We start from the raw sequence: 15494 nt of genomic DNA, 5'->3' as shown, positions 1-15494 counted from the left end.
TTCTACACCCCTGAAACCCCAAACGTGTCAGGGGTGCAATGAATGAATGAATGAATGAATGAATGAATGAATGAATGAATTCAGTGTGAATGTAATTGGTACATGTTGAGTTCTCTTCCTCCCTAGCCTATATCAGGATCTATCCTTTCTTCACAACTACTAGAGGGAGAGAAGTCTCTTTCTGCCTTTGCAAAGCCAGCTCTTTCACCTAAACTCTCAAATATATCTGCTCCCATCTCCTCCAGGATCAGACTTTATCTTTTAGTGCTCTGTCTTCTGTATCTCTCCATCTTTTACACTTTTGAAGTTGGAAATACCCTACACCTGCTTAAGTTCCTGCCTCTCTGTCTCGGTCTCCTCCAGTTAGTATGCACTGAGCATTTACCGAGTGTGAGGCACTATTCTCAGCACTACAGAGGTATTAGAGGAAGAAAATATTTAAAACTTTGTAGATGTTCAGACAGGTTTGCTGAGGGTGAGGACGACGATGCCTACCCAGCGCGCTTACCCAGGCATCAGAGATTGAGCTCTGAAGGCATGGATCTAATTTTATTTAGGGTTGCACAGGACATATATAGGCACATTATCCAATCAGGTTAACACGCTCGTTAAAGTATAACAGAGTCAGCCTATAGGTGAACTATACATCGAGGGTCCAGGTAGTGTAAACAAACCAAGCATGCCTAAGCAATTCTGCCCAGCAACAGGTCTGAGACAAAGGACTGGGGGAATGGTAAGCTCCTGTACACAGCATGAGGCAAGGCAGTGCTGGCAAGCTCACATCACAGCTTTCTGTGATGCATGTCAGAATGAGGCCTCCCCTCAGTTCAAACTCAGCCTCAGCAACTGCAAAGACCTTCATTCCATGGCGAGTCTTTACCATTACCTCAGTTTCTCTGTTCAGACTGTTTGGCTTACTTAGACCATGGTGTCAGTGACTGCTGTCAGATAAGCTTGAGGAATGTTCCCTACAAAACTTCTGCCCATTAATGAAGGGGAAGCACATAATATCCTAATGGGAGAAACAAGTAAATTTAAAATGGATATTTATAAATGACTTATGAGAAAAAGTGAACAGCGAAAGGAGGCAGCGTGTTTTAGGGAGGGAGAGTGGCTGCTACTTTCAACAGAGCAGTCAGGTATAGGTGATGTTTAAGGCAGGATATGAAGGAACACAAGGAGTAAACCTGGTAGAAAATCTGCGTGTAGAGCTGAAGAAACAGTCAGTATTAAGGTCCTTTGACAGGCGGAGTGATCTTAGCACGAATCAAAGAGCAGCAAAGAAGCCTATGAAGCTGGAGCCTAGTGAGGGGTATAACTGTGAGGTTATGGATACGAGGTTGCAGGACCAGGTCCGGAGGACCTGTGGACCACAGTGAATAAGTACTTTGGCTTTTACACTGGGGAAATCAGAAGTTTGTAGGAAGGTTTAGTGCCGAGCAGTGATGTGATCTAAGGTATTTACAAGGCTCTGACAGGCTGCTGTGCTGTGAGTTGAGTACAGGGTGCAAAGGAGGAAGGAGGAAGTCTGGGAGGGGATTGCAGCCATCCAAGCAGGTTGCATGCACTGCTGCATCCTCATTTGCCACCACATTTGTCAGAGGGCGGTTTCACTCATTGATTCCACACTCTGTCCTCATTTAATCCTATCTAGTTTCTTTCTCTACTGCTCTTCTAAAAATTCTTTTAGCTAAGGTCACCAATGACTTAAGTACCAAATGCCAAACCTAGAGGCTTCTGTAGAGTGTCAGTTCAGGGCTAGAGCAAACCCAACCATGTCTTGACCTATTAAAAGTAATACTGAGTATAAGGATCCCCCGCCGCAGGTGCCATGAAATCATGGCGGCCCCAGAGACATCAGCTTCTCTTTTGCGTTTCCTTTGAGCAGGTTTGCAAGTTGAAACTTGATGGGACTGACAGGTCATGGGAGTGAGTGAAGGCACTAGAAATGGAAAAACACGGTAGATCCTTCTTACTTCCACGTGATAAGTGACACATGGAAAGGTGGTTCAGAGCTGCCAGGCCTTCCCATTCTTCAAGAGAATCCTGAAAACAGAAGTTTTATGTGAAGTGTGTTCACTTTTAAATGTTGGTAACTAACAATTTTTTCCCTTTTTTTTTTTATTTTTACAGACTGCATTTTGATTCATTGTACACAAATGGGGTACCACTTTTCATTTCTGTGGTTGTATACAGATGTAGATTCACACCATTTGTGTAATCATACACGTATATAGGGTAATAATGCCTGTCTCAGTCCTCTATCTTTCCTTCCCCCATTCCCTCTTGCCCCATTTCTCCCTACACAATTCAAAGTTCCTCCATTCTTCTCTTGCCCCACCCCCTGCCATTCCCCTCTTCTATATATCATCATCCACTTATCAGAGAAAACATTTGGCCTTTGGACTTTTGGGATTGGCTTATTTCACTTAGCATGATATTCTCCAATTCCATCCATTTACCAGCAAATGTCATAATTTTATTTTTCTTTATGACTGAGTAATATTCCATTGTGTATATAAAACCACAGTTTCTTTATCCATTCATCAATTGAAGGGCATCTAGTTTGGTTCCACTATCCAGCTATTGTGAATTGAGCAGCTATGAACATTGATGTGGTTGTGTCACTGTAGTATGCTGATTTTTAAGTCCTTTGAATATGAACTGAAGAGTGGGATTGCTGGGTCAAATGGTGGGTCCATTCCAAGTTTTCTGAGGAATATCCATACTGCTTTTCAGAGTGGCTGCACCAATTTGCAGTCCCACCAGCAATGTATGAATATGCCTTTTTCCCCACATCCACGTCAACATTATTGCTTGCGTTCTTGATAATAGTCATTCTTATTAGAGTTAGATGAAAGGTGCCAGAAACATACAATGGAGAAAAGACAGCCTGTTCAACAAATGGTGCTGGCAAAACTGGAAATCCATATGCAGTAAAATGAAATTAAACCTCTATCTCTCACCCTGCACAAAACTCAACTCAAAAAGGATTAAGGATCTAGGAAGTAGACTTGAAACCCTTCATCAAATAGAAGAAAAAGTAGACCCAAATCTCCATCATGTTGGCTTAGGACCAGTTTTCCTTAACAAGACCTCCAGAGTGCAAGAAATAAAAGCAAGAATCAATAAACGGGATGGATTTGAACTCAAAAACTTTTTCTCAGCAAAGAAAACAATCAATAATGTGAAAAGAGAGCCTACAGAGTGGGAAAATTATCTTTTCCACACACACTTCAGACAGAGCACTAATCTCCAAAATTTATAAAGAACTTCAAAAATTTTACACCAAAATTACAAAGAACCCAATCAGTAAGTGGGCTAAGGAACTGGGCAGACACTTCACAGAAGAAGATATACAGGTGATCAACACATATATGAAAAAGTATTCAACATCTCTAGTAATTAGATAAATGCAAATTAAAGCCATCCTAACATTTCATATCACTCTAATTAGAATGGTTAACTTAATTTTTTAAAAATACCTATGGACCAAACAAAATACATCAGAGTCATATGGAAACAGTAGGCCACCAGTTTTCAAATATTCTTACAGGAATTGCTAAGTGTGCTGATGAAGACTTTGGCCTGACCCTGGATTTGTCCTCTATAAGGACTGAGTAAGTGCCAATGATAAGGGTTGCACATGATTTCCCCAATTCCCAACCTTGAACTCCGGCATGTGACTCTAGACGTTGACACTTCCCATATTGAAATCTTGTTTTCTCTTAGTTTTTGGCATTGCTTGGCCAGCTTGGTAACTGTGTATATTGAATCACACACTGATTTTCCTACCCATGGTTCCTTGGCTGTGACCACTCCACTTCAGTTCTGCTCAGCCCACTTTGCCCCAGACATATCAGATTTCTTCATGGTTCTCTCTGCAGCATGTCACTTTCTCAGCCACAGGTTAGGTCGTTCCTCCTGTTTGAAACACTCAGGTCTAGATTCAAATCCTCGCTTTCTCATCACAGGATGCTTAAGCTTATGAATGTCATGCAACCTCTCAATTTCCTCATTCCTAAATTGGGAAGTGTCAAGAATCATGCCTGATAGGTTTATATAAAAGCACGTACTGTTTTAGTCAGATGGCAAGAAGTAACTAACTTAAATAAAATAACATTCCTTTTCCTTTCATCTCCATCACACACTTTCCCAAACTTTTCATGATTGGTCATCTTCCTTTCATGCCTTTAGTGTTGGTGTTGCCTCCAGAGCTCTGCCTTTGTATCCTCATCTCTGTCTAAGGGTAGCACTTTTTCTTCCTTCATTTCAAAGAATGTCAACACTCCAAGGACCTCTAAGTATAACAAGGCTAACCTGAACCCCTCTGTTAAGGTTTTCTTTTTTAAAATATATTTTAGTTGCAAGTGGACACAATATCTTTTTGTGTATATATTTTTATGTAGTGCTGAGAATTGAAGCCAGGGCCTCACACATGTGAGGCAAGCACTCTACCACTGAGGTTACAGCCCCAGCTTGTCTGTTAAGCTTTAAACCCATTTTTCTGCTGAACTCCTGAGCACCTGGGTATTTCTGCCCTCTCCTCAAATTCAACACAGGGAAAACATTCTGTCATTTCCTTTTTAATCTTCTATCTGATTCACACTATTCCCTTTATTTTCCTCCTCAATAGTAATACTTGCTCAATAGTAATACACCACAAAATCCTAGTGGCTTAACACAAGAGAGCCTAGTTGCTTGTCCTCATCCATTGGATGAGTCCATGGCAGTCTCACAAGGGTGTACAGGTTTTGTTCAATGCATTTTTCAGTTTGAAACTCCTGTCCTAGAGAAGGGGAAGAGAGAGAGAGAAGTGGTATGTTTGTCACTTCTGCCCACATTCTGTTGGGCAAGACTCAGACGCATGACCCCAAAGAACTACAAGAGTTTAGGAATTCAGCTCTGTACTCAGAAAGAGACAGAGAAATAATTATATTTCGTCACTTCTAGGACTTCTGTGATGTTATCCAGTTGTCCAAGATAGAAATTTGAGAATCAATGTCCACTTCATGTGTTGGATCTCAGTAGCTCTACTTCAGAAAAGTCCAGCACCTTCTCTGTGATCTATATCCTTATCACGGCTCACTGGTGCTCTTGACACACAGTCTCCCACTTTCCAGTGGCATCCTGCTGCTTCATCCCGGATAAGAGCCAATCTTGCTCAGGCTAGGTCAGCCCTTGCAGATCGGTCTCTCAATCCCTTCTGCAACTTTCTTGACACTATAGACCTAACTTCCTTTTTCCTCCAAACAACTAGGTGCCAAACTCTGTGTGTACTAGGAGCATTTCTTTGTCTAGAATACCTAACCCTGCCTTGACTGTCTCAAAAATCTTCTTAGAGCATCAAGACCTATCTCAAATAATACTTTTTCTTTGAAACCTGCCCAAATCCCTTAGAGTTAAAATGTCTATATCCAAAGCAATTCATATAAACTCTAGAATTTTAGCATATTTAATTACAGAAAATTTGTATGTCAGTATCTCTCAAGAGTGGGAATTTCTTGAGGGGGAAGGACCATGCCTTTTGTATAATTCCATTGACCAGATTTATAATCCCTAACTCTTATGCAAAGCTTCTACATTGTGGGTGCTTAAGTTTGGTAAATAAACAAATCACTCTTGTGCATATTAAAACTGTATTTCCATTTTTTGAAAACTTAGGCTATTATTTTCCTGCACTTCAGAGTTTTATTATTTGTGTTATAGGAATTATTAACTCCAAATCTCATAGGGTTTAGGAGGAGAAATTATTAATAAGTGAGGTTTTTCATTAGCCAAATTAGCAGATTTTTCTCTGAAGATTATATGGAATCTTACAATAAGTCCTTAACCATATCTCAACATGATTTGGCTAACTTAACTTAGGATTTCAGAATTTTACCTTCTTGGTTTAATTGGTTTTACAAATAGTGAATCTCGGAATCAGTAAAGGCTTGCTAAAGGACAGTGGGGATGTATTGCTCATCGGTGAGTTTGTTATTTCCTCCACTTCCTTTTATATGGTCATGCCCAATAAAGAAAGAAATGAAGGCAGGCCAAAGCTGTGAATCTCAATCCAATTCTTCCTATCAAAGATGGTTGAAGCCATGAATGGGCTCTGGTACTACCTATTATTTCAGACTTGCTTGCTTTTCCAGTCCTACTTACCACAAAGAATTAGGAATGAGCCTCACTGTTAGATGGGATGTGCCACCAACACTATCTAGCTTGCCCATTTTTCTGCCTCTCATACCCAACCACAGTGTCAAGGTAGTGAATCAAGATTATATATAGCCATGGCCTCATCTATCATGTCCATGTGAATGACTCTCAAATATGTGGTTTGAGACTCCCCTACAGTGTATTCTCTCTCTGTTTCTTGCCAATTCCTCTCAGATGACCCTCAAGAATCACTTCTCAGGCATGTCAAAACCAAACTTAATCATCCTCACTTCCAAGCCTACAGAAACTCCTGTCTTCCCTTGCTCAGTTAATAATACTGTTATTCTCCCTGTCCAGCAGGATTGAAGCACAGGTCATCTTTGGCAGCTCATTTATCCCATCAACAATAATTTATTAAATAATGTTCATTCTCTCTCTGCTAAACTACTACCATAAGGTCTCAAGCTATTTTTTTCTAGAGAAAGCTCTTCAAGTACAGGCAGCCCAGAGCTGTACAGTCAGAACATCTGCCTTAAAAAGGAGCATCGAGTTCAGTGCTAGCAAAGCAAAGTCACAAAGACAGGCTGACCTCTTTCAGACTCTTGTTTCTATGTTACTGACTATCTCCACTGTCAGGCCAAGCCTAGAAGACACAGTGAAACCCAGGGTTTTAGAAGGTCCACAACAACCACAAAGAATGAACTTGTAAATTTATCAAAAATGAAACCATTAGAGATAGTTGGAAAGGTAGATATACAAGATCTTAAGGAAGATTTTAGAGGATCCAGAACTTTATCATCAGTAGATGGTGTATGTACTGGGCCATCCAGCTATCTAATTATTACAATGAGTTTGGAAGAGGTTAAGCATTATGAAATGTTTGGGAAACATTAAAACATAGCCTTAGCCATATTTCTTAAGGTACATAGTCTTATAAGCAAGGTAGGTAATTACTTCAACCTATCCCACTGTTAGAATCAGATATCTAGAAAGATCTGTCTGGGAGCATGTTGCTTACAAGAAGGGAGATGCTATGGGGAAAAGGAAAGAACTATGACATTTGGGGTACAAATATTTTGGTGTGGGGGCCCTCTCTGAAATAGTCATCAGCACCAGAAAGGTATTTCCTGCTGAAATGCGTCCAGGGGCAGAGACTTAGAGGAGGTCAGTAGTGTTATGAAAATACTATGGGAAGCAAACTATGGGCAAAGAGCTAGTGGACAAATAACAAAATGGTGAATAAGTCTGTGGACTGTGAAGCATTGAGACTACAGAGGGAGAAGGAACAGGAACTCTGTCTAAATGGCACAGTCCCCCATCCTGAAAGGAGATGAATTTCCAGAATGAATAATTTAGATAGTGCCACTACATTTGGTTTCCTGAGAAATCAAAGCATTATGATTTGGAAGAACTTGGAAGGATTATACATTTGTACTCACTGATAGGAGAGGCCTGGAGCTTAACAGGTTATGTATTTAAGTATAACAAATTATAATTTAAGTATAAGAAATTGTTATTTATTATTATAACTACTCCTTTGTTATCAGTATCTCTCCAAGTCCTCCTTTCTAAGGACATAACATTGATCTGGATCCTTCTTTTTAATTTACAGTCTATCTCCCCAAATCCTCTAAGTCTGAATGTCTTGTTCCTTTCTCCAGGGCCCTGAGTGTCTATGGTTTGCTATTTGCTTATGCACTTGCCCGGATTATTATCTGTATGAACTATTTCCAGTACAGCCAGCAAAATGCAGTCCATGACTGTGGAACGCAGCAGCTCTCTGCCTCCCTAGCCAGAATGAGCCTGTCTCAGGTATTTGGAGTGGCCAGGTTGTAGCTGATATAATCTGTAGTCTAGACTCTCCTGGAATCTTAGTGGTGTTGGAAACAAGAGTTACTAAGAACAGTGCTAAAATTGGGAAGCCCACTGTAAAGAAATTGTAACTACCAGGATATATCTAGTATTTTATTATTTATCACCTGAATAGCAGTCCTCATCTTTATATCAGTGAAAATTTCATTCAGATCCTCTTCTCTTCTCTCCAGGATTACAAATATGTTTTTTTCTGAACTATACACCAGCCCTATTTCTTTTTTTCTATTGGCTATTTTACTGGTTATACATGATAATAAAATACACTCTGGCATAATTATAAAAGCATGGAATATAATTTGATAACTGGAACTGTATCTTTTTTTCCAATTCAAGTAAATATGTAAACCAAATTAAAAACCTCCAGCAAAAATATTCATAGCTGCTCATTAATGTCATGCCTGACTCCACACAGTGTGGCCCTCTACTATTAACTGTTCACACATTTTCTTTAGCTAGAATAATGGTCTTTTGCTGCGTAGATGTAAGTGATCAAAATCAATACATACATATTTTTTTCTGTGCTATAATTTTGTCTTATTTCTTTTGCCTAGAATTTTTAAAGTTTCCTAATTTGTTTCTATAATTCCAATCACTTCATTGCTTTTATTTATTTATTTATTCATTCAGTGCTGGGGATGGAACCCAGGTCTTCATACATGCTAGCATTCTATCCCTGAGCTCTGAGCTCTACTTCCAGCCCCGTCGTTTCTTCTCTCAAACGGGATTCTTCATTTGAACATTATTTCAGAAATAGTTTTCTCAGTTCTTAACTAGTACCATTCTAGATTCATAGCAAACGAATTATTTTATTGCACAATTTTTTGGCTGAGATATTGCTCAGAGGCAGAGTGCCTTTTTAGCATGCCTGAGATCCTGGATCCAATCCCCAGCACTGCAAAAAATAAAATTAATTTAAAAAATTGAATAAAATGTGTGTGTGTGTGTGTGTGTTTATGCTTAAACAATATTAAGGCTTAATTTTTAATTGAAAAATAAAATGGGGAGGTGGAAAACTTTTCCTAGGTTAACCATCCTAAATCACTAACTCTGTGTTATCTCCTTTCTGAAAATCTGTCAGTGGCTTCCGATTATCTATAAAATTAAACTTACACCTTTGGCATGCAGGGCCCCATAGAACCTCAACATACACTGAACCTTTTATCTTCTCTAGCCTGTCCACTGGGCTTCTTTCTAGTTCTCTAACCTAGCCCAGACAGAGACAAAAAGCACTCTGCCTCCTTCTTCCCTCCATACTGACCTGGTTCCTGATTCGCTGCTCTGTGTCATTTTGCTCATCTTTCAAGTCCAAGCTCAAACATTAGATGCCACATGAAATCTCTCCTGGACTCTCACTTCTAGCTAATCTGTACCAATCTTACTTTTTAAAATTTTGTGGTAACTTTCAGTATTGAATACCTATTTTATCAACTCCTCTGAAATCTTCCTAAGGGAGAAAAACATGTCATGGGTACATTTGCATTCTTCACCCCTTAGCTTCATCACTTGAAGGTGTGATGCTAATAAAGCTCTGGTGAGAGAATGGGTAGGAGCCACCACCTGTACATTGCCACTTGTCTACTGTGCACCACAGGTTCAGATTTCAGCTGGGTAAGCAGGCAAGGCCTGGAAGAGGGAAGTATCTATTTTTGTCAACTTTTGCATTGCTGTGACCAATATACCTGACAACAACCACATAAAGAAGAACAAAGGTTTTTTTGTTTTTTTTGTTTTTTTTTTTTTGGCTCACTTTCTCACTGCATAGGTGGCAGACTTCATTGCTCTGGTCCAGAGGTGAGGCAGACTGTCAAGGCCAAAGGGGTTGGAGGAGAAAAGCAGCTGAGAACATGGCAAACAGGAAGCAAAGATAGAGAGAGAAAGAGAGAGAGAGAGAACTCTTCTCACTGGGGACAAAGTGACAAAGCGTAAAGCCCAAGGCATACATCCAGTGGTCTACCTTCTCCAGCTGCACCCTACCTGCCTACAGTTACCACCCTGTTAATCCATCAGTGGAGTGGATTAATCCACTGATTAGGTTGCAACTTTCATAATGCAATTGTTTCATTTCTGGGTGTTCTTGCATTGTCTCACACATGAGCTTTTGGGAGGACACTACAAATATAAACCATAACAGCATTACTAAGTAAGTAAGCCTCTCTCTACATGCTTGCATGTCACATGAAATGGTGTGATGCCTTAAACTTGCATCTAAAACCTGCACCTCCTCCACTTCCTCTAATAGCATCAACTCAAATCTACCTTAGGTTGTGCTCAGAATTTCTCAATGCCTGCTTTAATACTTTGTATACAGTACTTAAGTAGCACCTCCAAATGTGAACACTCATTGTGCCCACTGTTTATATAATTGCTAGTCTTTGCCAGTGAATGTTTAATATTTATTCTTGTACTTAAACATAATGTATTCCTTTCTAATGACTCTTACAAACAGCTTTCTCCAAAATCAGCCCAAACATGAACACTGAGCTTTATTTTTCCTGCTCAAATACCATTTCAATGATTATAACAATTTTAAACTTTGCATGTCTCAAGTATCCTGCATCTGGGAATTATAAAATATCGATGGGACATAAGTCATGCAGTTATGAATCGGTCAGCACTTTGCTAGGAATGTGAGCTTTACACCCAGAAAGCATTCATAGTCCTTTGCACCTGATCAAAAGATTGAATGATGAGAATTTTCCCAGGAGCCAGGTTCTACATTTGCCTTTCAGATTTAAAATGTGAAAGTTTTTCCCCTGTAACAGCCCTTGATTGAATATTATGTCCTATAATGTTATTTATTTCAGTGGCTTCAGTTCTTTCCTGCTAGAAAACCACATAATTCCCCTCAATTTTCAGGAGCTGCAGAATGTTGACCTTTAACATTATATATTCATACATATTCCCTTTTGCTTCAGGTATGTTTTATCATCAGTATAGTGGTGGTATGTCTGAATGAGTTTGTTCCCTTACCCTTTTTCATCCTGTCTTTGTTAGAAATTAATTTAGTGAGAGCTTATCACAATGCATATATGTTTAAAAAACCTAACTATTTTTCAAATCATATCTGTAGCACAGATAAGATTTTTAAGAAAATTTCCTATAGTAAGCTCATCAAGGGAACTTTTTTTCCAGATTAAAGGTTAAAAAATATCTTCACCTCAAGCTCAGCAAAGTAAAAACTCTTATTATCTTATTTTTGTATGTTGAGGAAATCCACATTGACTTTTCAGTCTTTCAGAATATTGGATATTGGAGATATAGGAATAAAGACCACATGTGTGAACCATTTAGACAAAAAGATTCCTGGTACATAGTATAACAAAAATGAATTTGTGTTTTGTTCCAAAGAATCATAATCTTTTTATTAAGATATATTCTGGATAAGTAATTTGTGTTTCTGCTAAAACTGATAAGACACACAAAATATTATATTTTAAGTAGTTCCCTCACAAAGTACTAAAAAGGGGAAAAGCAGAGAGTTTTCCATAGGGCACTTGCTCTGGATCAAATGCTTCTAAAGTAAATATATTAATAAGCATGCTGTGACCCCTGAAGGCCCTTGTCCTATGGGCATGTTTGGGCACATGGCCAGGTGTAGCCTGGAAATGCATTTGGGGATTACACATCAAAAAATATTTTCCTTTCTTCTCTCTTTTCCTGTTATCTTCTAACAACAATTTCCTTTCACTTTCTTGGGCAAAGCAGGAATCTTGAAAATTATTGTTTTTGACTAAGTGTTGGCTGACAAATCCTTTCATAATCAACAGGGAATTTTCGTGCTGCCTTAAACAAGAGAGACCCGTAAGTGGAAACGGGAACTGTCTTCAGCTGTGTGTCAGGAGTCTGCGGGTGACCTGTGAGAGGCACTCTCGTTAGTGCTCTGGGGTGTTGTGCCTGGTTCTCGTCTTGTGAGGCTCGGGGATTTATAGGTCCAGCATGACAAGCAGACCTCTGTCTGCCCGGCTCCTCTCAACTGGGTCAAGGCGAAGGTTCACCTGCCTCTCTTGTTTAAAAATATTTCTTATAAATAAATAAGTTAGAAAATCTCACCCATCTCAAAAGTAAGAAATGCAGAATATACACCATCATGTTTTTATTTTGGAGACCCTGGATTTATGTGTATGGCTACTTTTTCATTATAGAAAACAGTATTTTGCAAGCCTACTACTACTACGAGTACTAATGGTAATAATAATAATATAATAACCCAGTAAATGACCTTCCTCATATTAGCAGATATATTCCTTAAGCTGGAAGGGAATGTTGGAAGGGAGGGAGGACATGGAAAGACTTAAGGGTGAGTGTAAGGAAGAGAGAAATCACCCTAATGCTGCTTCCCATCACCCCATCATCATGCTTGAAAAGAGTCAGTGAGCTTTTAAGGACCATTTGCTCCCTTTGATGTGCTTTGTGAGATGCAAATGAACATATCTAAGACTGTGCCTCAGTTATAAAGGAGAGTGAAGGATGATCTGTCTCACCCATAGTATTAAAGCTGTGTCTGCCCATTACTCATCCAAATCCAGGGTGTCTTCCACAGGAAACCAGAGAAAAAGGTAAGGATGAAAAGTTGGACTCAACTCCGCAGCAGTGGGAGGTGGCTGGATTCTGCATCTAAAAACAAGGGTGACTATTCCGGTTTGTTCCAGACTGAGGGGAATTCCTGGGACATAAGACTTTCATTCTAAAACCAAACCATAACCCTGAGAATTGGTCATCTGAAAACCCAGAATTGAAACTCTCATCACTGCCAAAGTCTTCCAAATCCCAGACTTTCCAAACTGGCTGAACATTTGAAACATCTGGAGAGTTTTAAACATAACTGGTGGTGGTTTCTTACCAATGGAGCATCCAAACGTACTGGTCCGGGTTCCTGCCAGACCATTGAGAATCCTAAATGGTCCCCCAAGTCACCAGGTGATTTGAATGTACAGACAGTCTGACAAACCCTGTATTTATGTTTTCCAAATTACTTAACCTCTCTGAGCCACAGTTTTTCTTTTGATAAAAATTTGCCCTTCTTTTTTGTTTCTTCTACGGCATCTTTTGTAAAATACTCAAGTTTCCCAATCTGGAGTGCTGTAAACCGAAAGAGAGAACTCAGTCACCTGAGGATTTTGTTAAAGTGAAGATTCTGATAGAGTAGGTCTGAGAAGAGGCTGGAGAATTTGCATTTCTCCAAGCTACCTGGCCACACTGGTACTGCTGGTTCATGGACTATGCTCTGAGTGGTAGGATATAGGGTATAGAACATCAAAGGATGAAAAGTATTGCTCAAAATAATTTTCCCTTTCCTTTAAAGACTAGAGGAGTCATCAAGGTGTCATTATGGAAAACAGGAAGAGTTATAGGGAGAGAGACAATGGATAGAAATCTCAGCCCTTCCTGAGGTTTTGAACTCCTTCTCCATCTTCAAGTTTGGCTACTCTTCTGAAGTCCAGGGTTTAGGGATGCATTGGACGGGGTGGGCTGACCTAGCAACCTTTTCCCTAGTGGTCCCCTCTTAGATAGAGAAGGAGAGAAGGCAGCTGCACAAACCTCACTCTTTCCTTCTTCTCTACCCTCCTTCCCAGCCCACAGCCCAGGAGAAACTCACTTAACTCATTTATCATTTCATGATTCTTCAAGGCTCTCTGTACATTTCTCTATGAAATCCCTAAGTTCTCCCAAATATTTAGACTTTGGAAAAGAACATTCAGGAAAACGTACAAGTTATTTTTATTTTCTCCTGGACCACATGGGCTCCCTGTGGTACTGAACTCCCCTGGTGCCACAACAGAGGGGCTGGGAGGGAGTACAGGAAAAGAGAACAGGCCAATCTCAGAAGAAAAGACAGTGAGCCCATGTGTCAAAATATGAACCGTCTACTTTTGTGAGGAGTAAACACCATCAGGTTTATTTTCTGTCCCCTGCCCCAAACAGAAGAGATCCACACAGGAAAGATAAGTGTGTCACATCTGCCTGGGACAGAGGTAGAAAAACATCTGGACTTTTGAGGATGTTGGTGGCAAGAAGAAAGCAAATTAAGAAACGCAGGAGGCAGGAGTTCAGCTCAGATATAAGCAAGAAAGAGCAGAGTTGGGGGGAAAAAAAACAAAAACTGTTCTACCTACATACAGACCTCAAAGGAATGTATCTACCAACCTCACTGAGCTAGGACTCAATCGACTTTAGAAAGAGCTATGGTTTGGATCTCCAAATGTTCCCCAAAGACCATTTGCTAAAGGCATGGTTGCTAGCCTGTGGTGCTTTGGGAGGTGGTGCAACCTGCAGGAGACTAGATCTAGCAGAAAAAGTGAGGTCACTGGGAGGCAGGCCCTTGAAGTGGATACTGTGACCTCATTCACTCATGCCCATTCTGTTTGTGTCCTGGCTACCATAAGGTGAGCAGCCTCCTCTACCACATGCTCCCCATCATCTTTCCTGCCTTTCTACAGCCCCCAAAACCACAGGATTGAGACCTCTCCTCTGAAACTGGGAGTAAAAATACATCTTTCCTCCACTAAGTTGATTATCTAGGGTATTTTGTCACAGCCACGGAGAACTAGCACAGATATCATGCATAACAATCACAGTAATAGTAACACTAATGTCATCAAACACTTTTGGTCTTTGATGAGCATGGCCACATTTGCATCTGAGGACTGTTGAGAGCTCTGTGACTAGGTCGGCAGGAATCGCTCCCTCTCTCCTCAGGTGACGATGCTAGTCAGTGCTATTGGGTTATCAGTTGTCCTAACTCCTTTTCCAGGGTTCTGAATCCTCCTCTCCACTATTGTTGGTTAGGTACTCCAGACCAAACTGGGATCAGGCCTTTTCTTTTTTGTACAAGAATAGATACTATAGATAAAGACAGAACTGTGCAACAGAAACGAAGTTTGAAGGAAGAGAGCCAGACAGCGAGAGCAGCTCTGCCTGCCTCTGCCAGCCTGGTGTCACCAGGTCATTGTTTATTTCTTCACCAAGCCTGCTATTAACAGTAGGCCAGAAAGCTTTGAACTTAACTGCTGTACATAAAGCAAGCTGTTCACTTAATCTGCACATTTAATTCAGCTCACTCTGCATGCTGCTCCAGTCTGGCTTCCTTCCATATAAGGAGTTCACGGTATCTTTCTGCAGCACCCCTGCCTCTGTCTTGAAAAACAGCCAAAGATGGCTTTGTGTTTAATGCATATGCTGTAGTCCGAAAGCCCCAGAAGTACTGCCACCACCCGCCAGCCAGGTGAGTCCCGGGTGTTCTGTTGCTGTTTCTCCTTCCAAGGAGAACCTGCTGAAATCTCTTATTTGGTGGTTTATTACAATATGAATGAATGAAAAGAAAACCAGTTTAATTCTACTTGTCTATATTGGGAACAAAAGCATTCATGTGTGTATAATTTTCTGTTTGTGAAAGTGTTACTGGACTTTGCTTTAGTGCACCTTAAGACAGATTTGGTAAAAACTTTAGGATACTTCTCAGTGGAATCTGAATTTTT

General features: G+C 40.2%; 1 protein-coding gene across 2 annotated transcripts in view; it reads left to right on the top strand.

Moving 5' to 3' along the window:
• The window catches only part of RAB3C (RAB3C, member RAS oncogene family), a 247839-nt gene that overhangs the window by 166874 nt on the left and 65471 nt on the right, over positions 1-15494 (top strand). The window lies entirely within an intron of this gene.

The sequence above is a fragment of the Sciurus vulgaris genome, assembly GCF_902686455.1.
Source record: "Sciurus vulgaris genome assembly, chromosome: 6".
In the NCBI taxonomy this organism is placed as follows: domain Eukaryota; kingdom Metazoa; phylum Chordata; class Mammalia; order Rodentia; family Sciuridae; genus Sciurus; species Sciurus vulgaris.
Note: the sequence above shows the minus strand (reverse complement) of the source record. Positions and strands in the feature narration are given on the sequence as shown.